This window comes from Antennarius striatus, chromosome 12 (assembly GCF_040054535.1).
Source record: "Antennarius striatus isolate MH-2024 chromosome 12, ASM4005453v1, whole genome shotgun sequence".
Classification (NCBI taxonomy): domain Eukaryota; kingdom Metazoa; phylum Chordata; class Actinopteri; order Lophiiformes; family Antennariidae; genus Antennarius; species Antennarius striatus.
Genome location: NC_090787.1, coordinates 891,182 through 916,897, shown reverse-complemented (window position 1 = coordinate 916,897; position 25,716 = coordinate 891,182). Strand labels below are relative to the sequence as shown.

The window sequence follows — 25,716 nt, the reverse complement described above, 5'->3', positions numbered from 1 at the left end:
TGTGTCTAACCGAAGAGGGATCCCAAAAGTCTCCTAGGTTTTTTCTTCCAGGTCATGTGACCTGTGGCTGGCCGCCATCCAACAGAACGGGGAGACCGGCGTTGTGGCTGAAACACCTGAAGAGATCACAGGATTAGGACATGAACACATGGCAGCAAATCCTTTTACTAACTGGTTTTAAAACCAATACAACATTTATACCATATTTAAAACACTCATATGATGAATACGTTTGTTTCTTTTGCATTTGGAGTGAAAAAATACACACATATTCAAACAATTAAGGATTTAAAAGCCGTTCCACTGCTGAGACTTGAGTATGAAGTTGTGACTAAGGCCTAGGATGCCTGAAAGGACCCAAACTGAAGCAGACTGAACAAATATATAAATATCTTCTTCTTCTCGTTTAAGCCTTCCCTTCAGGGTCTCCACAGCCAATCAGTGTCCTCCATCTAACCCTGTCTTCTCATCCTCTCCTCTCACACCAACTACCTTCATGTCTTCCCTCATTACATCCATAAACCTACTCTTTGGTCTTCCTCTAGGCCTCCTGCCTGGTAGTTCAACACTCAGCATCCTTCTACCTTCTCAAGTGAGCTTATTTAAATATATAGATGGGGAGATATAGATGTATATAAATATTTGTATTTTTGTATTTGCTACCATTCCTCATAAGCTGACATGCAGGATAGCAATCTTCTATCATACAAAAGTGTGTTTCTCTCATAGTTTGTTCATGAATGTATTTGAGTTTGTGTTGGTGAGACCATTCCAGAGTGACTACCACTGTGATGCGCAGCGGCGTGGCCATTATTTGAGGAAAAAGCCCGCTGGTGGTCACAGAAAATGTATAAAACTTTTATTTCAACTTCAACTGAAGAGGTGATGCTGTGTTTCTATTTGTGCTATTCTAAAACAAACCCACACACTCCTCCTCCTTCACTGTTAAGACAAACGTCTGCTCCCCTGATGACAATCAATGAGCTTTTACAACATTACTGCTTTGAACGGCTGGATGATTCATGACACATTCCACGGATTGTGAGTCACAGTAAATTCTAATTACTCTTTGGAAATAGGCATCTGAGACTTACTTAGCTTCTGTATAATAGATGAATGTGCTTGTTAATTTAAACGCTTAGATAACATTTAAACATATTAGCATTAAAAGGTTTTACGCACTTCTGAGGGGAACAACAGGAATTTATGGACAAATGGAGGAAGAACTATGATTATGGGTTGTCTGTATTTTGAATTGTAAATATTGCACTTTTTACTTTATACTGCATGCGCTGGGTTGAATTGCTCTTAATAAAACCACTTACTTTGCTGAGCCTGGAGGAGGAACTTGTGACGATTGAACGGATAGCGGGAGAAGATTGAGCAGATCTGTTGAAGAAAGGAAAGTGCTCATTAGAAAGGCTGACCTGGATAATGTGTAGCACGCCACACACTCCTAAATGAATTAGTGTGTTACGAGACAAGGCATGAAAGGTTTAATTGTGAATACAGACAAAATTACCGGGTGATTAACCATGAATGTTTAATGTTTCTTACATTGTGCGATTAAAGGTTGACAGTTGGTGCTCCAGGGGAGGTGAACACTTCCTGAGAATGAGATGAGTTCTGAATTCAGCTCAGATTTGTACAGCAAAAACTTCATCAATGTCATCATCATCATCATCATCATCATCATCTGTTCTTAATCCACTGAGCAAAGGGGACAAACACGTGGGTTCAGTGGCCCCAGCCACACCCACACACAAACACACAGAGTATGCAGTTTTAGTTCCTCCTTTAGAAGGGGATGACTGCCCTCTGCTGGTGATGTACATCTATGGCAAGATTTATTTCTATCAACAGTAAAAGTGTTTTATTTCATTCAACTTTATAATATTAATATAAATGACAACAGTATAATATACACATGGTATGATAAACAGTTGTGTTGCATTAATCCGGTAACATACTGCTGGAAACCAGCAAAACAACTGAGGAAAAAAGCCATTCTGTCAGTGCAGGATGTTGGTAACAGACTTTAGTTTTCAGTGTAATTGAACCTTAATGTGAAAAACGGTTCTGTTTTTTATTCATTTTCATAATAGTGCAATAGGAAGCAGCACACAACTGAAAAAAAAGATTAGAATTTATAAAAAAGATTATTTTAAATATCTGCTAGTTCCTCAAATGAAGATGATGTACATCGAAAATACTCAGAAACCGTTACTGATATTTAAGTACTACTGTGTATGCAAGTCTCTGGAGGTCATTTTGTGGTATTTATAGTATTTTCCACACCATAAGGCACACCTTCAAGCCTTTAGTTTTCTCAAAAACCGACAATGCACCTTATAATCCAGTGGGCCTTGTAGTGTGGAAAATACTGTGATAGTAATAACATTATTAGAATGCACATACATCAAGAAGGCAAAGTGAAAATGTCACACACAACTACACACACACACACACACACACACACACACACACACACACACACACACACACACACACACTAAATTCATCCTTAGAAGTGCTGTGACAGTCTCATCGTCTCTTGGCTTCAGCTGTGCTTAAAGCCTGGGTGGGGGTGTGGAGGTCCCCAGAGGTGAAGTTCGATTAGCGTGCTGCATGAAAGTCGATGGATTGGACTCCACTGTGCTCCAGTCCCCTGACAGCATCAATGTTTAATGATGTCTAAAAGGACTAATACTTATCTCCCACATTCACTTTCCCTTCATCCTGTCATGAAATGACGTCATAATATCACCTCCTCCTCAGATTGGAGACTTGACCCTCTCTTGTGAAAGACTCGTCAATGCATCTCTCTCTGCCTCCCTCCCTAGAACACATAACAATCATGTACTGTAGTGATGAAGACTTAGTTTCGAGGGGGGGCAGCAGAGGACCACATATTGGACACATAGACGCGTGAAGTAAAACCTTGCACACAGTAAATGAACTTGACAAGACGTAACTGTGCTGGTGCACATGCTAATGCTATAGCTGTGTTGTGTTTGTGCTAGGACGGTATTTCAAAATAAAAAGTGGCCAATGAAAGGGGGGGGGGGGGTTCAGCTCTACAGACGAGGAAAATCTTTTACATCATGTTGGATCTCCATGAGAACTGGCACCACTACAGTTCAGGAGACCAAATAGGTTTCCCATATGCATTAAAACGTTTAGATAGATAGATATACTTTATTTATCCCAAACTGGAAATTTAGTTCGGGTTTAGTTTATATACGTACATTGATTGTATGTGCAATGATTCATCACAAAAGCCATTTTGTTAAAAGCCAAACTCGAGTCATTGATTTTGTGCCAGTCAGATTCATCCAGACAGAGAAACTAACGTGAACTGGAGGATGCAGCTTGTATGGGTTATATATGCCGGGGTCACAGCTTTTACTGGGGGGACACCAGGCTGTGTGTAATTTCCCATGAATTATCACACACTGTCAGCACCCGACCGTCACGTGCTAGTAGAGAGAATATCTTATCACTGCCGAGGCCAAAAGAATAAAACACATCCATGTTGTTTCACAGATTGGTGTGCCTTTGCTCTGCAATCATTCGTGGAAATCAGTTCAGTAGTTTCTTTGCGTAACCACACACAGGGGTGTTATGACCCTCTCAGAAACACCCCCCCCCCCCCAGCTGTGGGTTAATATCCAGCGTCACGATCCCAGCATGACAGCACATAAACTGTGCAGGAGAGCACATGAAATATTAACAGTCAGAGAATCAATGTGCTTCTGACATGTTTATCTCAAACAAATGATGCATCAGGTAGAGGAAAATAACCAAAATGTATAATTGCATTAATTAGACTCATGGATCAGTATTTCTCTTTTCTGATGTGTGGATATGACATCTTATTCATGATTGCTTCACTACAGTAGATTAATTCTAGCAAGAAGTCCTAAATCGGGTTTAAACTGATGCAGACGGAGCCAACAGCAGCACAAAAGATGAGATCTCTCACACTTGCTCATACAGCAAAGTAATCACAAATGCACCGGTGAGCGCTAATACACACACACACACACACACACACACACACACACACACACACACACACACACACACACACACACACACACACACACACACACACAAAGTCAAGGACACACAAACATGCAGCGCACGCAGGCAAAAAAGTCAGAAAAAAGGAACTGCTTATGTGTACAAACAGTCAGGAGCAGCTGTGTAGCACTCCGTGGTCACTTTCACACACAAAGGTCAATCACAGGAGCTTAGCTGGCCCCATCAAGCCTTTTAGCAAAAGTTGCAGCGCTGACATTGCTGGCTTAGTTAACCCTGTGTGCCGCTGACAGAACTGTATTCCCATCACTCCTCTGTGTTGCAGCTTGGCTTTGAAGTCATTTGGAGGGAGGCCTCTCATTGTGTGTAAGATGACGAGGCCTTGTCATTGGTGAGGAGGGATTAGTCATGCTGTGTTTATAGCGGCGTGCGCCTCGGCTTTTCTTGACTGCTGCGTTTTAGGGATTTGCGCTTCAGAGGTGTTTTTCGTCAAAGTTGCTGAACACTGACACCGTGAGAGAACCACACATGGAACCTCTACAGCTGCTACACAATGGGGAAGTTGTATTAAGTGGGGTTTCTGGGTCTTCACTGTGTCTTGTCGTGTAGGTTACTAAGCACTGCTCTCCCGGAAATGATGCTTCATTGTTCCACTGAGGAGAGTTTTCTTTCATTCAGATATGGATTGTTACAGATGATTTGAAAATGACGGGGCAGCACACACTATTATTGTTGCAGACAGACAGGCAGGCAGTCAGGGGACACACTGAACAGGGCTTGACAATTCCTTGATGTGGGATTCAGCTCCTGTTAAAGGATGTGCTGCATGCTAACTAAAGTTAGCTTCAAAGGCTGGGAGTTTTGTCTCCTTCCTCTTCCTGGGGTTTCTCCCGCACTGCCCGTCGCTACGAGAGTACAGATACAATCACCATGATTTTCAATGTGGGATTATTAAATCAAAAAAACCCTTACAATAATTAGGGTGTAAGGAATATATGAATGGTTTGGGAAGTTAAAGAAAAGCACACGCCGTCTGGCCTGAAAATCAGTACCGACAGAGGATGCAGACAAGACTTCTCCAATAATGTGAAGAATGAATCAGGAATACATTATCCAAAACTGCTGTGGTCTGACCACAGTTTTGTTGTGTTCTAAATCATTATTTATGAAGGTTAAAGTTCAGAGGAAGATTTTCACAGACCATTAAAGAGTAATGCTTAAAAAGTGAAGTTCAAGTGACTTTCAATTCATCGTAACAATGCTACCTGCTGGACTGTGCAGTTTCAACCAGTCTGTAAGTCTATTTTAAAGTGATGTTGTCTCTCCAGTCCTATTTACAGTAAGTACAGTGGTATAGTGCCTAAATTTATCACACTGTTTTTGTCTTTATAAAGCATTCTGTGATTGTATTTGTCGACACAGCATGTATTTCTATAACCAACCAGTGGCCAATGTCGCAAATTACCTGATGAGTGAAGATGTGTGTTCATGTTCTTTGGGAGTCCACCATACAAACCTCTATTAAATCTAAACACTCCATCACATATTCACTCAGCCTGACTCATGCACCACTCGTGATCACTGCAGCGCCAAATAAAAGAAAGAGGCAAAGAAATCATGCATCCATCTTTTTATCTGGAACCCTACCAAGATCTAATGTGTTCTCCTGTTCCGTGCTTCTGTGACAGTTCAGTCAGCAGATTTATGATAACCATATGGTCCAAACAACTAAACATCCCTTCAACCCACCAGACAACTACCCAACAAGGCACCCTATCATCCGAACAACCGACCAACCAACTGGGGTGAGCGTCAGTTGGTAGAAACGTTAACAGTGTGTTGGACATGCAGCCCCTCTCATGCACAGATCCACTGTTCAAACCATCCTATCTGTAGCAGAATTGTTGACTGGCTGGAGCAGAGAACACCTTGGACTACCTGCCACTAAGATATCATACAGTGACTTTCATTTTAAAAGTGTCTGTTGCCCCTAAATAGAGTTTAACACTGTAAACGTGATTAGATGTGACGAAGCCTTGAGATAGGGAATTACAGAGTGAAGCTGACCTTTTTGTTTAATGGAAGAGTGTATGATTCATACGGCCATCCTGCCATCTGTCACAATTCACCGCTGCCCTAAAATATATTAGGACCTTGGGGAAAGGTACTTGTTTATATGAAGGTGTAATGTAAATACTGCAGGCTGGAAATGTATCAGACTGTATTTATAGAGCGCATTTGAATTGAATGCTTTTGAAATGTTATCTCCTTCTTGGTTGTAGGCTGCTGCGCTGCCACCTCCACCATGAAGTGTCAGTGTGTGATGTATGGGTGTGTTTGTGTTATCCCCATTCAAACTGGATGTATTTTCATTATGTTAGATATCCTTTCTTTAACCTCATGTCACAGTGTGTGTTGGAAGTGCTTCAAATGTGCATACATGAGTGCAAGGCTGTGTTTTGTCTCTCCGCGCCTGCATGAGTTGCAGGGACGGGGCAAAAAAGCAATCGGCAAGGCTTCAACTGGAGATGGAATTGCCAGTTGTATATCTTGACACTGGACATATTTATGTCCAGAGCGGCTCGCCTTTCTGCCTGTTCATTACAGCTACTGTCAGGTGGTGAAGTGTGTGTGTGTGTGTGTGTGTGTGTGTGTGTGTGTGTGTGAGTGCGCACGCGTGCGTGCGTACAGGGTCTGGTTGCGCTACGGGATGTTGATAAGGTGAAACCGGAGGCGTGTGCATCATGTATGCAGTGTAGCCTGTCACAAAAAAAAAAAAAATTAAAATAACATGAATTTACTTTATCAGCATCATTGTCTGGAAAGTATTGCCAATCCGGCGTAGGACGTAAATGGAATGGTTTGCACACTGTGATGTTGTTTAAGGAAGACTATCTGGTATAAATGAAATCTCCACTCGTCCACCAACTGAACCTGCATGAGAAATAAGAGCTGACTGCATTCATACACATCAGACACAAACTATTGTGAGCTAAACTGAGGAGGCAAGAGGAAAATCTTTCAGATGTGACAAAAAATGTCTTTCAATAAATAAAATTTCACAACCAATATGTTACGAGAGAGGCAGACAGTCACGGCCTGCTAAATCAATTTTATGAGCATTTCTTAGATTTACAGTGGTAAGTCCACTTCTAACTGGCTTGCTGTTTCCAGCTTATCACCCCCCAGTTTGAGAGCAGACTTCTAATTGAAATCTGTTTGTATTGGTGTTTATTTACACTTAAAATTACTGAAAGAGTCAGTCTTCTTCCTGAACAACTGGGTATTTCAAATACATGCACTAACAATTGAATGGGAAGGTGCGTTTCAATTCAGGTGACGTAAGACAATCCATGTAAGACACGTGGTTGTAAACTCCTCATTGCTGGATGTGTAGCATAAACGTCAGGAATGGTACGGAGCCTCTTTAATCCCACAGACATCTCCACCAGGAACAATGTTAACGTCCTCGCTGTAAGCCTAACGCACACACCGAGTATTTATATCTCAGTTTTGCACATTTCTGATTAAGAAGAGGTAGAACTCTTAATGTGCTTTATTAAGCTGTCTCATATGTCCCAGTTGCATGAAAAATACACTGTCAGCCAAATGAGATTCATGCATCATGAGACGTGTACCCCTTATGTGCGTGGAAATTGCACAGCTGTTTTTTTCCCCCCTCACCAGCAGGATTTTTTTTTCTGAAGATGAAAAGTGCCGGCTGTAATAAATCAGATGAATTACCAGTTTCAAACTGTTGACCAGTCACTTTTCTCTAACGTGGCGTGTCGCGTGATTTTCTGCTTTTGTCGAGACAGAGAAGCCTGATTGCTCCCAAAGGTGGAGAACGACTGATTTCATGACATCTAACTAACTCAGCTTTCTGAATTCTCAAGTGGATTTCGCCCACGTGAACGCAGCCGCTTGCTTTGTATCACTTTCCTTCCTGCTCTCTTCTGCTTACCACACACACACACACACACACACACACACACACACACACACACACACACACACACACACACACACACACACACACACACACACACACACAAAGAAGCCATTATTTTAGAGCAGCTGTGATTACAGATTCATGTGCTTACTGGACTAACTGACTGAGAGCGACTGCTGTGAAGTACGATGAGATAAAGCCCTCTTGTGCTTCCTCATCATTAGATTTACATAGCATCATCACACAAAAGCCTCAAGTGTCCACTTTTTTAAAAAAACAAAGCAAAAAATAAAACTATGGCAAAAAGCTTCTTTTATTTATGCTGCTGTATTTCAACCCATCAAACATGACTGGGTTGATTCAGCTTTCTGTTTGATAAATCATATTAATGCAATCTTTAAAGAACACAGACAGAATAAAATGACACCCAAACAAAAGCAGATCTCATCATCGGTACCTGGACAGCCTCATCTCTCATCTGCAAAGGTCTAGTGTGGAGGGTTTAGTGACCAGAACTAAATCCGGCAGTGTGGTTTCAACTGAACACCACTCCCCCCTCAAGAAACGTGTGGAAAACTCTGTGGAAATGGTGTTTGCTTTGCAGATTGTGAGTTTGCGTCAAAACAAGATAGTGGAACTGATCAGTAAAAGACTTAAATGACTCATTCTGAAGTAAGAAAAACATATTTCCTAATTTCAGGTGATAATTATAAGTAGTATATATATTTGTTATTGGTAGCTCCAAACACCTTTAACCCCCGCCTGCTCTACATGTATACCTGGCCTCCACATTTAAGGACACAATAGTTACTCCATGCTTAAATGCATTTCTGTTTGCACAAGATGAGCAGCGAACAGTGACCCAGTAGTGGATCGATTACACCATGGTTCTAGTTGTGGTCAAACACGGTAGAGTACCTGTAACACACACACCAAAGATCTTTCCATTACCATACATGAAGGCTCAACCTCCAAAATGACCTGCCTTTGAATGTCTGGACCAGCAGTTGTGACCTCATCACTAAATGTTAGATAAACTGTGATAAAAGAGCAGCTGACTGAACCGCATTAATGAGGTCAGCGGCTGAGGAGACCTTTAGACGGCTCTGCTGTACATGCAAATGAATGGAGCTGCACATCAAAGGTAAAATTGTACAAATCCCAAAAACCCTTCATAGCGATCATCCCATGAGGTTAAATATGCTTAGAAATAGAGCAGTTCAGTGGCGTGTTGAAGTCTTAACCACCCAATGTGGGGCAATTATATGCCACTTTCCTAAATGTGGCAAATTTTATTTGTATGGCCTTAATGCACACAACTGAAATGTTTGTTAATGTGTGTGTGTGTGTGTGTGTGTGTGTGTGTGTGTGTGTGTGTGTGTGTGTGTGTGTGTGTGTGTGTGTGTGTGTGTGTGTGTGTGTGTGTGTTGACATCTTCACATCTTTACCATAGCACCTTTCCTCATAGAGACGACACTCTTTGATGTTATAGTTCTTTAAACACTTAATCCCAGAGAGAGACAGAGAATTAAGAACATCCTGCATTTGAATGTCGTTTTTTTAGACTTCCTCCTTATCTGTGTGCACACTCACACACATATGCGCGTAGGCACACACACAGACACACACCCTTTATAGTTTTGATATGCATATCATGTTTTTGTGTCTTGAAATTCACGAATGTGTGATTTAATCAAAGATTTTTCAGAGTTCCTGAGAATTTTAGTCATGAAAGCTGTGGCGTAAATGTATAGAAATATCCCCATCAGTCAGGGCTCCAAAGTTCATACATGCTGCACCAACATGCTCATGTATGGTCCAATGATTATGGGGGGAGGGGTGTTCTTGTGATGTCACGTGATTCTCCTCTTTCAGAACGATGACACCGAATTAGACGACGGATAAAGTTACATCAAATCCATGTGTGTGTGGAGATCGCCCCATGCTGGTTAAATAATCTGCTTCCACTTCTGATACGCCTGCGGGGAAACAGATTGCAGCTTGGCTCAACATGAGCTCTGCAAAACGTCTAAAAGCATGTCCTCAAAGTTTCTGTGCTCCACTTGACATCACTGTGTCAACACACAGAGGACAGAATGAGAATGATCATCTGTAATAATCTGAACGTTTTGTGTCCTTCCTTGGATTCAGCTGTGTTACACGCTGTTCAGCGCTGACCAGGAACGTCAATCGAGCATCCAAAATGTCACAATGCCGTTCCAACAAGAAGGCAAGGAGTACCGTTGCACGCCAGGTCTGATACAATATACCACTAGAAGCACTGACATAGTTTCAGTGTTCCATTAAATGAATAATAGAAGAAGAAGGGCGGGCTAAGAGCTTTCCCAACAGAGGAAAGGGAATGGCAGTGAAACAAGGCCTTTCAACATGGTACGACTATAAGGTCTGACAAGTTAACACATTCATGCACATTTGAATGCATCCATTTGTCCAAACCCTATTCCATACATATAGTGCATGATTGGGCTCTTAAGCATGTGGGACTGTGAAACACTTAGTGATGAATGAATCAGACGAGACCAACGTGGACGTTGATCAGTGCAGCGTGGGCTCGCGGGATTTTTTTTATGATATACTTTTTCAGATCCGCCCCATTTCATTTACTGTCAAAGCCCACAGCCGAAGAAACCCATCATCCGCCAGCAGCAGCAACCTGGGGAAGTGTTTCCTTCCTGAAGCGCACCCCTCCACTTCTACATCTGCTTAAGCACACTCTGCTGACTTCTCGCTGACTTAGCAGCCTCTCCTGTGGATGCTTCGGGAGCTGCGCCAAAAAAAATAGAGACTGCGTTCGGGAAAAGTGTGTCAAAGAACCAGGAAGCACAGCTCTACCATTCATGCTCTTTGATAGGAGGATGGAATTAGAAAGGTTGTTCACATGAGAGAGGACAAACATGGACAAATAGGAGTTTTATCTGGCTTAATGTCAAAGAGAAAGAATTCTTTGAGTTATATGTGATTAGCTGAAATATGAGCTCCCATATTTCATTGATTATCTCATGTCATTTCTGTTTTTCTTTTATTTGCCTGGATGTCACTTTATAATCATGGTTTGCAAATACAATTTGACATTTTGATGTTGTTTTTCATGGGCGTCTATGAGTTAGTTAATCATTGTTTATCTCACAAGCTGCTTCAGACAACTTTGCTCACGTATCACATTTACCGAAGTAACAGTTCAGTCATTTGACATTTTAAATCTGACATAAATTAAATTTTTTATTGTTTCTATGGAGATGTGATTTTCTAGGGGACTGTTTTTGAACCAGATTAACTTCTAACCTTGAGGTCCTGCACAGGGTACATGATGATAGAATTCAGGTGGATGGAATAGTGGGAGAACATTAAATGTAAAAAATACTTAAGTTAATGGACAGTAAAAAGAAAAATGATATTTGATGGACAACGCAGACTTTTTTATACACACTTTGCTGGCGGAGAAAAAGTCCCTGAACATACAGTCATCCTTATTGTTCTCTTTGATCTTTTAATGAAATTTAATCGCGATACAAATGTGAAATGTACAAAGAGTATGCATCGTGTCCACCACGGAGGCTCCAGCTCTATGTCAGTGTCTGTTCCTGCATCGGCTCCAGCCGGGGCCAATCTGTCGGTCAGGTGTGGCTCAGCGGTAGCAGCCAAAGCCTCTCCGGCAAGCTGGGCGTGCTCAGAGCACATATACTGTATATATAGAAAGAGCCAGCTTACACTGCACTGCAACCCGAAATACACAACGGATACCGCATCCTTATGGTGATTGTTTCCTTTGTGGGAATCTTTGCCTATCTTTAGAATGGCATTTTGAGTAGACGCACAAACACTGGCGAGAGTCTGACTAGACAGACATGAGAATGCATTTCCGATTGCGGTTAAGGAACTAGAACGCCAGTCATGCAGCATGTTCTGAGTCTCGAATGATGACTAAACAACCCTGTTGTATAGGTCTATCTATGCTATTTTGACGCAGGACGTCAGCCAACTGCTAATGCATTAAATCAAAGTGGATTGACTTCTACAATCGAGAGTGTAGGACAATACACAGATAGCCAGCTCCATATAAGAGGTTGCAAGCGAGGACCGTACTTGGGATGGATTATGTCTATATAAAGCCTCAGTGGTGTGGAGCACTGTGTCACTGATCCCCTCTGCTTCCCAGACAACAGGTTCGCCTTGTGCGAGCTGTCACTGGCTTTCCACTCTTTCAAAACGAAGAATAAAAGGGAGAGAGAGAGGAATCAGGCCTGTATGAGGAGGGGAGGGGAGTTGACGTTCATCACTCCAGCATCGCGGCTTAGCCTAAGAAGCTTGAATATTCAGTATGTTAAGCTGTCAGGGTGTGTGCTTGCACCTACCACACACTCACAAACTCCTGGGTGCTTTTTAATCAAGCAAAAACGCTGAGAGGCAGCAGCGAGTGCCAAGAAGCCCAGGCTAAGAGATGAGCTGTGGAATATTTGTTACACTTTCTCTTGACATCACCAGACGTGTGTTTTCACCGTAAGCCGCGGACACGGCAGTGAATTTTCTTCACGCCTTTATATTGCTGTGAATCATCATATTCATATTATAACTACGTCATGTTGCTGTACTTCTCTCCACTTCTTTTTTTTAATAAAGGCGCTATGCTATATGTGAGACCCTGCTGCCAGCAGTTGTCAATATTATTTAGAAAATCTTGTTTGATGATTTGCCTAAGATTGGAGCAAATAAACACCCAGTTTCATTTCCTTTAATTAGTTATTTTATCCAAAATTCAGAAAACAAGGATGACATGATGCAGCTTCATCGCAAAGTCTTCAGGTGGTTTTTTCCACTAAACTGTCGGCTGTTGTGCAATCTGAACTACAATTTTAAGTGTAAGACACCTCCTGGAAAATATTCAGAATAAACCAAACCTTTTTCACATGAGAAGATGTAGACTGAATCATTATGTCTGTTCTTGGGCTTTTTACGGATAATTTGTAAAAAAATAAGGAAGTTAAAACAAGATCTGGAACATTGTGACAAATGGGGCCATCATGAGTTGGTCTAACTGGTGTCCAGGCCCACCCACCTGTACATGGTACGACATGGCATGAGACATCTGGGTCCCACTAGGTCCTACTGGATCCTACTGCTCCCCAGCTGCTCAATCATCTGCTATCATCTGCTGCTATGTATCTCCCTAATAGAGGTTCAGAACGGAGCCCACATCATACATGGAAGATGGGATTAAAAGAAGAATTGATTCTTTTGTGACGACTGGTATGAAAAAGGTTAGGGTTAGGGTTAGGGTTAGGGTTAGCATAGTTAGCACAGATTGTACAGCTTAAAAGGGAAGGTTTTTTTCTTGAATGAAAATGTGAGCAGAGTTTTTCAATCTGGCTGAAAGCATGAGCTCAGCAGGGTAGGATGGATGGCTCATGTGACCTCATGCAGTCTTAACCCAATACCTCTAATCTGCACAATCAACAACAAAATAGAAAGACAATAGCTTGGAAGCTATGATCCATTTTTGATGAGAGATTTTGCGGTTTTCCATTCGTACCCTAACTGTTTAGAGCACAGAAACATATATATGACCACAAGTTCAGGCCAAGTTGTACACGTGTGTTCATCTCCTTTTACTCTGTCACATCTCTGTGAGACTAGTTAGAAATTGATTAAGATATAGTTCAACAGTATTAGAAATTATTTCGGTAGACCAGAACCCAAACTCATGTTAGCCTGGCTGGTCTTGGCTACTAGACAACCTTCCATGGTGTTGCACTGGAAACCAGTTAACCTACTGGAAACCTGTTTCCATACCAGTAAATCACTCATCTTCTGAAATACCAAAAGTTCTTCATTTTTCTCAATTCTTTTTTCCACCACACTTATTTTTAACACTGAGCTGTTTTCACAGGCTCAATGGGAAACGATCTCTCCTTTCTCTATACAAAGTCACTTGTCCCCTCTGGTAGGGACAATAATGCAGGAACATGGGCCTGTAGGTGACCTCTCATCACAACCAGAACACTGTCATAATCTAAAATTGGAGCCAATGCAGAAAGGCTTCAACACTGGCTTCAGACTGGATCATAACCAGAGTTATAAATGAACGTGCTCAAATTGTAATCTCATGAAAAATAAAACAGGGATATTCTGTCACAATGAGGATTTGCATAGTTATTTGATCACTATAGCTCTCTTAAGTCTGGGCCAACAATAATATTACCTTGTCACTTCACCACCACCACTGCCCCCTACCCCTGACCCCACCCCCACCTCTATGAGCAAGCATGGAAGAAGGACTAACACAGGGTCAAAGGGGTCACCTGTTTATGAGCATGTATCACTACCCAGAGTGATGCTAGGAAAGCAGCAAGGAATACTAAGCCTCTACTCCGGCTCCACCATCCCCTTCTTAACACACATCACCCCCCCCCAACTCCACATACTACGATTGATCTCGCAACCCTTCATCGGCTTAAATTACATTAGCCCGCGGCTTTTTCCAGAGACAAAAAGGCCCCCAGATTTCAAAGATCATAATTCTCTCCGATAGCTTCAAATTCTAAAAAGTGCCATGTTCAATTTCAGCCTGGAGCAATGACTCAACCCCACCACCCCACCCCCCCCAACCCTCATAGTCTGTGATGAATTACGACACAGGAGAGATTGTTTTTTACATTTACAACCCCATTCTCAGTGAAAGTACAGCTTACCAATAAAGTGGATGTGAAGGAAGGAGCGAGCGGCGAAAAACAATAAATGGTCGCTGAGGTACCCGATGGGCTGTTTGTACAGTTTACCTCGTCGGTCTCTTACCAGCTGTATGAGCATGTGTCTGATGTCTGTCGTAAATGTAGGGAAGAGCATGTGCCATTTTCAGCTTTGAGCGTGCAGTGGACGGAGCTAACACTCAAACAATCTTGGTTTTCATGAATCTACATTAGTAACAGGTATCAGGTGCACAAGGTTTTGTTTTGTTTTTTTGTTCCACAATTTCTTCACAATACATGAAGAAATTGTGGGAATTTCTTTGTGTTTAGCATAAACCAGTGAACTGATGAGATTTTAGTGGGTAAAGGTCATCTTCACTGAGCCGTGCTAATGGTCAGCCCATTAATCAGCATCATATGCTGGGATCGGAAGACGACACTGTGACCAATCGTCACCTGCTGAATGTCACATTAGGTGATATACCAAATTAAAACTGCGCTGATTGGACTGATGCAAAGTGATTTATTGTCTCACGTCTATGGACATCTAGTTCACTATGAGCGCACTGGTTTTACTGATACTGAGCTTCAGGTGAATATTTTTGTTGCTTTTCCTTTCAGAATGTGACGGGTTCAATTCAAAATTAAAAAAAAAATATCAAAAAACATCTTAATTCAGTCAAGTTTTACTTTTTTGGACATTTTTTACTCCATAGAAATCAAAACAGTGTAAATCAAAATGAATATATTGATGAAGTTCTTCCACTAATGTGAACACCTAAACAAATAAGCAACTTCAGAACTTGAGGTCTCAAAGCATCAAATAGTGCCAAGAAAAGTCCAACAAAATCACCATAAAAACGTATAATGGCAAAACGTATTGCATTACATCTTGGTGATATATTTATTATCTAAAGTGTGTTCATATTTTAAATCCCCAGTCCCATAAAGGCACAGAAATATCACAATCAATTTCTTAACTCAGTATCAATATGCTTTTTAAAAATTATTATTATTATTATTATTATCTGACCAGGCTGAATGTTACACCTGCGATATGTTTCAGAAGAGTGATCTCACTACCTTTATCTGTTACAGTAGATTTTATTGTAGGTAATTCAAAGCTTATTTTGTGCAGTTCCTATTAGAACACATTTAAACACTGACTATAACAGGGTTTAACTGTGTTCTTCTATTTGCCCTCCATTGTTCTGTGCATTCTACCATCGGATGTCAGTCATCTGGTGTCAGTGGCCTTGTTCACACTGAGTCACAGCCGACCACAACAACTCGCAGCAACAGTGTACCATGAGCTGGGCCAGCAGGAGATCCGGAAAGGCTCGATAGCGCCAAAGCACAAATGGCCAGCTGCTTGCAGAGCATTGGCCTTATGAAGAAGTAAACAGGGATTATTGAATGTACTAGAAACATGTGATCTATCTATTTATAGGCTGCGCCTCTAAACGGAACATTAATGGTAGAAACAGGGAGCGACTGAAATAAGAATTTCATTGTGTACACATAATATATGATAAGTCAGATTTTACTTTAATAATCCAATTTTAAAAAGCAAATGCCGTGTCATCCAAACGCCTGTCGTTTTCCATACTGAACAGGCTCCTGAACACTCTAAATGTGTACTTTGGTAAAACCAGTTTCCAAACGTGAGTGTTCCCTTTTCAGCAAAAACATTAATTACTCTCAAGAATTGTGGATGGTACCATTTCCAGTCCCGCAGTAGTGTGTTTGTATCACCTCTGTTTACAGTGAAGATTACATCATAGCACGTTTGCTTGGCATCACTATGACAACCAGCTACACTGACATGGTATTGACGTGATACTCCAGAAAGTACCCTGTGCCAAAGCTGAGTAATTCTGTTACACCTCTGTACCTCAAGCTTATTGATGAATAGCAGCTTGAATGCTATATTTTAGAGCACGCTATGGGCCATATGTAGGTCAACCCTGCAGAGTTTGCATCCTTAATAAAAGTCTCTTACCAGCTGCTAAAAAAAAAATCTAATTAGTTACCCCCATGCTCCCACTAACAGTCGATGAATTTAAAAACACCATCTATAGCAGAAATGTTAAACAGATATGGTTTAGGTGCACGTAGTTTAAATACTGTTTCCAAATGAAATATAGCCTAAGAACTTGGGTGGAAAAACATGTTAAAATTACTCCGGCATGGCCAGCCACCCTCATTGTCTGCAGTAACTACCGGTACATGCGGCTCAACTGAAGCTCAAAGGGGCGGATTACAAGGACGTACAGTGCAAACACATCACAGGGTTCATACATGACTCTTTCATATATACATTTTTATGAAAGTTTAAAATGAAAAGGTTGATGTGCTTTTTGCATAAAAGCAATGCGACATTTAGAAGTAAAAGATGGACCATCATCTTCAGTTCTTTACTTTACATAGTGACCCACCTTAACAGAATCTAGACTGTGTTGCTGGTGTTGATTTTGTGGGACTGAGTTTCTAGAATTAAGATTTCATTTTCATTCAAGACCATACATCCTCTGTTCATTCATGAAAACAAAGCAGTGTCCACAAAAAACGGCTGATTATTTGACATAAGGAACTATAATTCCATCTTTACTAGTACACTTTTATATCTTGTCTTGATTGGCCTCAGATTGACATGCAATTTTTGCAAAGATATATGAAAACGAACAAAGCAGTCCTGTTTTTGAGTATTTATGTCTTTCCTTTAGCATTTGGTCTCCAGCCAAATAAACAAATGAGACTTCATGGAGAAAAAAACCCTGTGTGTCTGTTTAAAGACTCCCAATTTCCACATAGTGATAAACTAATAAACCAGCACCTGCATGGATCACTACGCTCGCAGCCCACATCAGGAACATGCTCTAGCTACATTTATGGTCAGCTTTGTAAATATGCTCAAACTAATTGATATGCAGAATACAATTTGAATTGTCAAAGATTCCTTTTCCCATCAGATTGGGAGCATCCCAATGAAAGCTGCTCCCCTTACGTATCTCTACTAGGAAGACCCTCATTCCCAAGAGACTTTAGTAACTTTGTCCAAATAACTACATGATTGTCACTGAATTCTTTCTGCTGGAAGACAGAGAAGCATATCTCTGCAGATTACTTCAAGACTGAAATGAGGTAAACAAGGACACCTGGAAAACCATTTTTGGGAATTAAATTCATTCAATATTTAGAAGTGTATGTAATGTTAAAAAATAGTAATATGTGACACCTCTTCACTATGTCCACCCAGTGGAGATGCATTTCTTTGTTGTTGACGTTGTTGTGCAGTCCAGTGTTGAGATGTGATAGAGTGGTTTTAAAAACTCCAGGCTGCCAGTATTGATGTCCAAAGCACTTTACACGCATATACACACAGATATGCACACACACACACACACACACACACACACACACACACACACACACAGACACAGACACAGACACACACACACACACAGACACACACACACACACACACACACACACACACACACACACACACACACACACACACACACACTTCCTCTTCCTGGTAAAGTACAGGATGTGCGGATGGAGAACTAAGCATTTTCTCTTGTCTGCTGTTGCCAGGAATGCTTTATGGGCCATGTGAATATCGGAGTTCTTCTGCAGGAAAGACTACTTGATTCAATCAAGCAAGACACTGCCTTGTAAAGTCATTACACCTTGTGCAATGTCATGTGTTCTCTAGCTGCTAGATGGTCCTGTGATCTGGCGTGGAATTCAGACAGAGGCCTAATGAAACCATGTGTGGCTGGCATGTCATTGCCTATAAATAGCCCTAACCAACTAACACAAGTACTTTTAAAAATTCGATAAGTGGTGCATCTTCTGCAACCAAATTGCAGGATGTTGTCCTTGTCAACTTGTGCTCCGAGCGCATTTAAAAATAAAAGTCTTGTCTCACTTTCTTATTGAATATGCACACCCCGAGAGCCGGAGGGTGTGAGATTGCAAAAGACATGGGGAGTGAAGATGAAGAGATTGTGAGGTAAAGAGGGAGGGGGAAGTTGATATGGGGATGGAATCAGAGGCAGAAGAAAAATAGAGTGACCTCACTGATATCATCTCTTGCAACTGTGTCACTTTTCCTTAGCAGGACAGAAGAGCTACGGGGCAAAACTTACAATTTGCATAGAAAGACTGAGGGTCAAGAGAAAACAGAGACAGGTCAAGAAAAACAAGAGCAGGACATGAGAGGAAAAGACAGGAAGTACTTTTTTTAAAGCCTCTGCGGGCTGAAATAAACAGAGTCTTACCTGCTTGGATGTTACGGTTGCTGGGATGGAGAAGTGAGGAGAGTCAAAGGGTCCCGGGGTGGTCTGGGTGGTGGTGGGGGGGGTCTTGGTCTGGCTGGAAGCGGGGCTGGAGGGTGGTCCAGGACAGGGGAGGAAGGATGGAGTGACAGGGAGACGGGGAGGCTAAAGGGGGGAAAAAGACGCTGCTTGCCTCTCCCTCCCTTTCTCTCTCTCTCTCTTTCTCTTTTTCTCTCCCCAACACAGACACATGCGCACGCTCGGAGGCAGGCACCAAAACCCAGAGTCACTCAGATAATAGGCAGAGAAAGAGACTTTACATTTACACGCTCTGCCATGGTGAGCACCCCTCCCACTCTCCTCCAGGCAACCAATGGCAGGCGGAGCAGAGTTGTCCAGGCAGCCAATGGAAGTGGAGCTAGCCAGTGCCTTGCCCCAGCCAATAAGTGCAATAGCTCATATCCAGTTGAAATAATCTCAATATGGAAGGAGTCATGAAAATCTTTCATTCTGAAGGGCAGATCATGAGCTGCAACAGAGAACACTTCAAGCACAATATATATCCCTTCATGCTGCTAAAATAGCTCCAGTCAGCTGTAGTTGGAGAATTACTCATGTATGATTAAATATGATGACACACATAGGCATGTGTTCACACCACAGGCTGTCTCTCTGTGACACACACACACACACACACACACACACACACACACACACACACACACACACACACACACACACACACACACACACACACACACACACACACACACACACACACACACACACACCACTTTTACACCCATCAGCAACACAATGAAGAAAATATTTCACTGCATCACTGAGGATTAAACTTCACTTCTATAAGTCTCATTTTATCAATCGATGGCTCGAGCAAGCTCCCTGCTTGATGAATGATCAATGGAGAACTGTCAGATTGAGGAATGGAAGGCACATCACCATTCCACTCCTGATCCTACACCAAGGAAGTGGAGGAAACACCACTTATGTCTGATCAAAAACAGTGGAAAAAAAATGTGCTTCTCAATTGTTTTGGGGTTTTTTTTCTTGTCAGCAAACACAGAGCAGCAACTTGCTGAAAGGTAGATTTTATGAAGGATGGAAGGAATTCTCATGCGCAGCCAGCTGTTTGGGTTGCAGGGTTTTTATATACTGCTGTGAAAGTCTCCTCTCGGTTTTCACAAAATCTAACAACGACTTGGCTTCACATCGAGTATCCACAAACTCGTAAACTCTAAATCTTTGTTGAGGGCAGTGACAGTAGAGCATCCTAGATAGAGCTTAGCTGACACTCCTAAATGTGGGCATTATTTAAATGGCCTTTCTGTTCTAGAGATGTGGGTGCACACACACACACACACACACACACACACACACACACACACACACACACACACACACACACACACACACACACACACACACACACACACACACACACACACACACACACACTACAGCACGTCAGTCATTAGATTTCCAGGGAAGCCTTTAAACTTGTGAAACTGTGCAATCCAATTACATTGCAGGGATAGTACAAGTTTAGAGCTACTTTTTCATTGAGTCCAAATGCGGGAATTGAAGCACCGATCTTGAATCACAGGACGACCCTCTCTACCGCCCGCTCTCTGATCTGCACCATTTTTAATGGTTTTAATCATGATTTGACCTCATGTCACAGGCAGATAGCAGGTAGAGGAATTATCTTTCTTGGGATTCATTTTGACGTCTCACAAAATATTTTCTTCCGTCCTTCCTTGTACCATTGTCTTCTTCTTCTACCTTGTACCATTGTACGGGCCATATATAACTGTAAGTCATAGCATCTGGACCACAACCTCACAATACTACATCCCTATAGTCTTTGTAAACTTAGGTTCAACTGTCATCAGTACAGAGCAATGCTGAATGTCAACCTCTGGTAGGACTGGTCTAACTTCTTGCATCATTGGTTGTTTTTACCTACATCTGGACAAAAACGTCCCTAAACAGTGAAATACCATCCAGATCTGTCACCAAATACTGGAATATTCATATATTCAAGCTACAGTATTGACATAACAATCAAGCAACTTACCAAACAAACTTGCATATTAACCTGACTTTGACAAGGCAGCTAAAAACTACCTTCATCTCATCACTACAGACAATTGTTTTCCATTTAGTATCTCACCAGTTACAGCTTTGAAAGCTACCTTTCACTTTGAAGGAAGGTGATTTTGTCTTTCTGTCTCGAGGCCTGCAGGTACAAAAATTCTTGCAAAGGAAAAGACCAGGTCTGCTCTGCATGCCTCTGGCTAGAATATGCTTGACTTGGTTTGTGCACTTACTGCACTCACTTCTCAATGAAGAGCATCTGTCCACATCTTGACTTGCCAAGCCAGTCTCTCGGAAAGGGACTCGGTTCTCTTCAGACTCTTGGAAATCTGTCTAGAGAAAGAGAAACAAGAGATTTTAGTGCATAAAGGCATTATATTGGCAAATTATTTCTTATTGAAAAAAGAGTTGGTTAACACCAAAGAACATTGTAATCTTTCTCTTTTTGAGTTTACTGCCTTGACACTGTTGGTGGTGAGAGTCAGTAAACTGTACAAACTTTCAATGAAAGTCGGTGTATAGTACTTTTCTAACACCATAGGTTAGAAAAGTACTATACATTGATACTGTAGAACAATGCTAATTTACTGTCTCTGAGCGCGACATACATTTCTGGTATTCAATGTTTGCGGTGGGCCTCTTGTTCAGATGGAATCCACTGACAGACTAGATGTATCTGTACCCAATCATAACGGGTCAGATGTGGTCATGTCTTGCCTGATGCTACAGTGGACATACATGCATGAATAGAAAGCTGACCGTGTTCATTATATTACTCCCTGCATGACCAGGATGTACTTCAAGAACTGAATGAATTTGCACACAAATGGGTTTGTGTTCCCCCTATCCACATTTACCCCACGGGGCGGCAGTGGCTCAGCGGTAGAGCAGATGTCTTGAAGACAGATCGCCCAGCCATCGGTGGATCGATTCCCGCTCCCGCCAGAACATCTCCGGAGTGTGAGCTGACGGTGGGAGGCGTCAGCTCACCTCCCAGCCACTGCCGAGGCGCCCTTGAGCAAGGCGCCGTCCCCCTTACAAGCTGCTCTATTGGGGCGCACTCCAGGAAGCTGCTGCCCGTCACTCTGCCTCCCGATGTACAGCCTGATGTTGTGTTTGTATACTAACTGCAAGATTACAGGCCCCTTTGTGTGCTGTGGTTGTTTCAGGGGCCTGTACATACATAGTGTGTGTGAAAAACTAACACAAAAAAAATGTAACAAATGTACACCTGAGTGTCAAATGTAATTTCCCCTAGGGGATCAATAAAGTGTATCTTCTTCTTCTACTGCTGAATTCCATCACATTCAGAATGTCTTGGATTTTGATAGCACCTTAACAAAGGGCTTGACCTGTGACTGGTTTAGTTTGTCATATGCTGCAATCCCACAGAGGGTTCTTACTGTGAGAGCTGAGTGCCAGGACATTGTCCACTTGGTGGTTTTATGACTGTAAGTGGACGGTGTCAAGAATACTGCACTAAAGCACAGGATATAGGTATTACTTAACAATCCTCAGCTAGTCCTTTCACAGAGCCTAAATTACATCAAGAAACGTTTTGTACTATAAAAGTATATTTGGCTAAATTTTACATTTGCTCTGTTGGACTTGATGGTAAACTGATGGGTCAACACCCCCTTAAGTTCATGAAGGGTGCTGAGAGACTTTTATCAGTCTGACAGCCAGGATCAACTCCTTAAGATTTGACTGTGGTTTTGAAAATTTACATAGTCAATAGTTCTGTCTATATATTTTCAGGTCCGACTGATCCCAAACCATCTAAATTGGTTTCATGTCTGACGATTCCGGAGATAAGTCATCTAATAGTCCTCCTTTATTGTCGCTGTTGGTTTCATTGCCCTCACGAGGAGGTGTGTTCAGATCAGGACAAATAATGGTGCTATTAATTACCAAACAGGTAGGATGTCACTGCAGAACATTGTGGTATTGATGCTGGTCAGTCTGCTTTCAGTTCTGAAGATATCCAACAGAATCACCGGTAAATTACTTCAAAATTACTCAAAACTCTTCCTCCATGATTCACAGTAGCACACATATACACTCGTCATTTCGGTGTCTTACTATTTTCTGATTGTACTGACCTTCAAGTCTTGGAGAAATGATGGAGCATTTACATTTTTCACATAATATGGTTGTCTAAAGCTCACCAACATGACCTTGACAAAACACAATGTTTATTGTTGTTCCACAATTCAGTCAATGGTTATCATAGAAAAAACCCAATGAATGAGTAGGTATATGTATAATGTACTGTATAATGATTGTAAAGAGTTCTTATTGTCTTAGAGGATGTAATTGGTATTGGCATTGGTTGACCCCTTTTCAACAGCTATTTAACGCAAATACTAAACTATGGAAAGAAAAAATGTCCATATTATTGACATTTATTGTATTAACTCCTTTTCAGATATAACATATCTGACACTGCTTTCTAGTATTTTTTAAAAATATTTCTTTTGTTTTCGCCTTCAAAGTAATTGCCTTCAAACACAGGTCTACATTTCCTGTCCCTTACAGCTCTATTCATACATAACAGATTTTTCAAACAAATAATCACAAGGTTAATGTGACTTGTTACAGTAGAGGGAGCAGGGACACTATTGGAGAAGGTTTTTGTCAACCATTAAATTGCTAAATTTGACAAACTGAAAAAACCCCAAAACCTGAATTTGCCCTTGATGCAATAAAATGCATTCTGGCCCCCATGAGGCATCCTTTCACCAAGTTTCAGGGATATACATTCTGGCATTTTTGTGTAATCCTTCTGTCAATGCAACTAACCAATGAAAAAAGAGACACATGAAAACACAACCATTGTGGAAGAGGTAATAAGTGATGTAATGTTTTGTTCCATCAGGCTAAAATTGCTTCATGTTTAGAGCCTGTAGATAATCGCATCATCCCCCTGCAAAGATATTTGCCAAGGGATCTAAAAATCAAAGATGATGCAAAGATGTGAGTGCATTATAACACGGTTGGATATTCGCAGCACGAGTGCTGCATCAGACTGTCAGTTTAGTGGAGAGTTAAGTCCAGAAGTCACACTTTCCTCTTAAATCAATATTATACAGACAGGAACTGCATTACAAAAATATTCCCTATCAGTTCCAACATCATCAATAGTGGAGTCTGCTTGTATAATGACATCAAAGTTTTATTTTATGTCTTATCAGTGAAATAAATTCATGGCTGTTTCTGATATTTGACTTGTTCTGAGGATACACAAGTTCACAAAACCTTTGTGAATTGTATTGTGATCACTGTGGCAATGTGTAATGACGCCTGGTCAAATCCTGTCAGTATAGAATATAACTTCAACAGTTCGTAACAATAATAGAACAGAAGGGGTCACAGTTACCAAGGGCAACACTGTAATTTACAGAGTTCTTGAACGTGCCTGACATGAGCTGTGTGTGCGTGTGAGTGGGAGAGGAAGAGACATAAAAAATTCATTAGAAGATGGAAGGAGATGTCACTTCGAATACGGCGCTAGCTGCGTTGATGGCCATGGGTAGTGAGCTGTGAGGAGCTGGTGGGAAGGTTGTGAACTGGCTGTGAAAAGACAACCTAGGAAAGCATCAAGACGGTCTCAGCAAAAACAGAAGCATGATATCAACTTATTTTAATCTCCTGTATCACAAAAAGCAGAAGCGGCTCCTCTTGAAGGATTCTTCATTTTCACCTAGATGAAGGCCCAATCCCACACCCCCTCTTAACCCCACGTCTTTCTCAAGCGCCCCACTTTGTGACATGCTCCTCAAATCAATCTAGTCAATAAGTAGATAAGTTATGTTATGGTTAAAGTAACGATCACTTTGGCGAGTGAATACAACCGTTTGATCAATCACTCCCACAACTATTTGGCATCAGATTCTAATCCAGGAATCTAATCTATCGGATTAGATTTCTGGATTAGGAAACAAAGCTCCATACAATCCCGTTGATATCATCACCAACTACAGGCAGTCCTCAACATGCGAACATCAACAAAAGGTTGTTGGTAAGCAGAAATGTTATTAATAAATGTCATGATGTCCATCTGGGGTCTAAATGTCGTTACTACCCTGAAAATGAAAACCACTTCCTAAGACTTAACAAACAATTAAAGCACATTAAAAAAAGTATAATACAATAAAACACCGTAGCACCTTCAGGTGTGACGCTCACGTGTCTACCTGTGCTGGCTACAGACCCTGGGGGTGTGGACTTTAAACCACTGGGACCCCCCCGCACTCACATGAATGAGGCGCTGCTCGTCCAAAGCCCAGCGCACATGGTGCTTGATTACTCTGTGGGTGATGATGGCTTTCTTCTGTTTTTCCATGACTTTTCTCAACCAATTAACGCCATCAGTCAGTCCAGCGTGAGCGTCGGTTAATGCCGCCCGGAAGAAACCTGAGCCGAACACAAAGGTTCCGTCCAGACGGGCCGCCTGACAGACACAGCAGGCAGGAGGATAAAGAACAAAAAATAATGAAGTTTACCTCATTTCACCCCATTTAACCACTGGACTGTCATCATGTTACTGTACAATAAATAAGAATAAAAACATATAATCATATTAAAATACGTACGTAACGTGTATGTATAG

General features: G+C 41.5%; 1 protein-coding gene across 10 annotated transcripts in view; it reads right to left on the bottom strand.

Moving 5' to 3' along the window:
- LOC137605176 (poly(rC)-binding protein 3) overlaps positions 1-25,474 on the bottom strand; it is a 56,303-nt gene extending 30,829 nt beyond the window's left edge. For 6 of the 10 annotated variants that reach the window (XM_068329639.1, XM_068329645.1, XM_068329644.1 and 3 more), the window contains exons 1-4: positions 18,990-19,546; positions 1,558-1,608; positions 1,326-1,389; positions 11-116 (exon numbers count right to left, since the gene is read on the bottom strand). The gene's annotated coding sequence lies outside the window, so the exon portion shown is untranslated. Of the gene's footprint in view, positions 1-10; positions 117-1,325; positions 1,390-1,557; positions 1,609-18,989; positions 19,547-21,337; positions 21,438-25,362 lie in introns of those variants that run through there. The other 4 variants (XM_068329642.1, XM_068329640.1, XM_068329643.1 and 1 more) reach the window with 4 other exon arrangements.
- Positions 25,475-25,716: the final 242 nt, after the last annotated feature.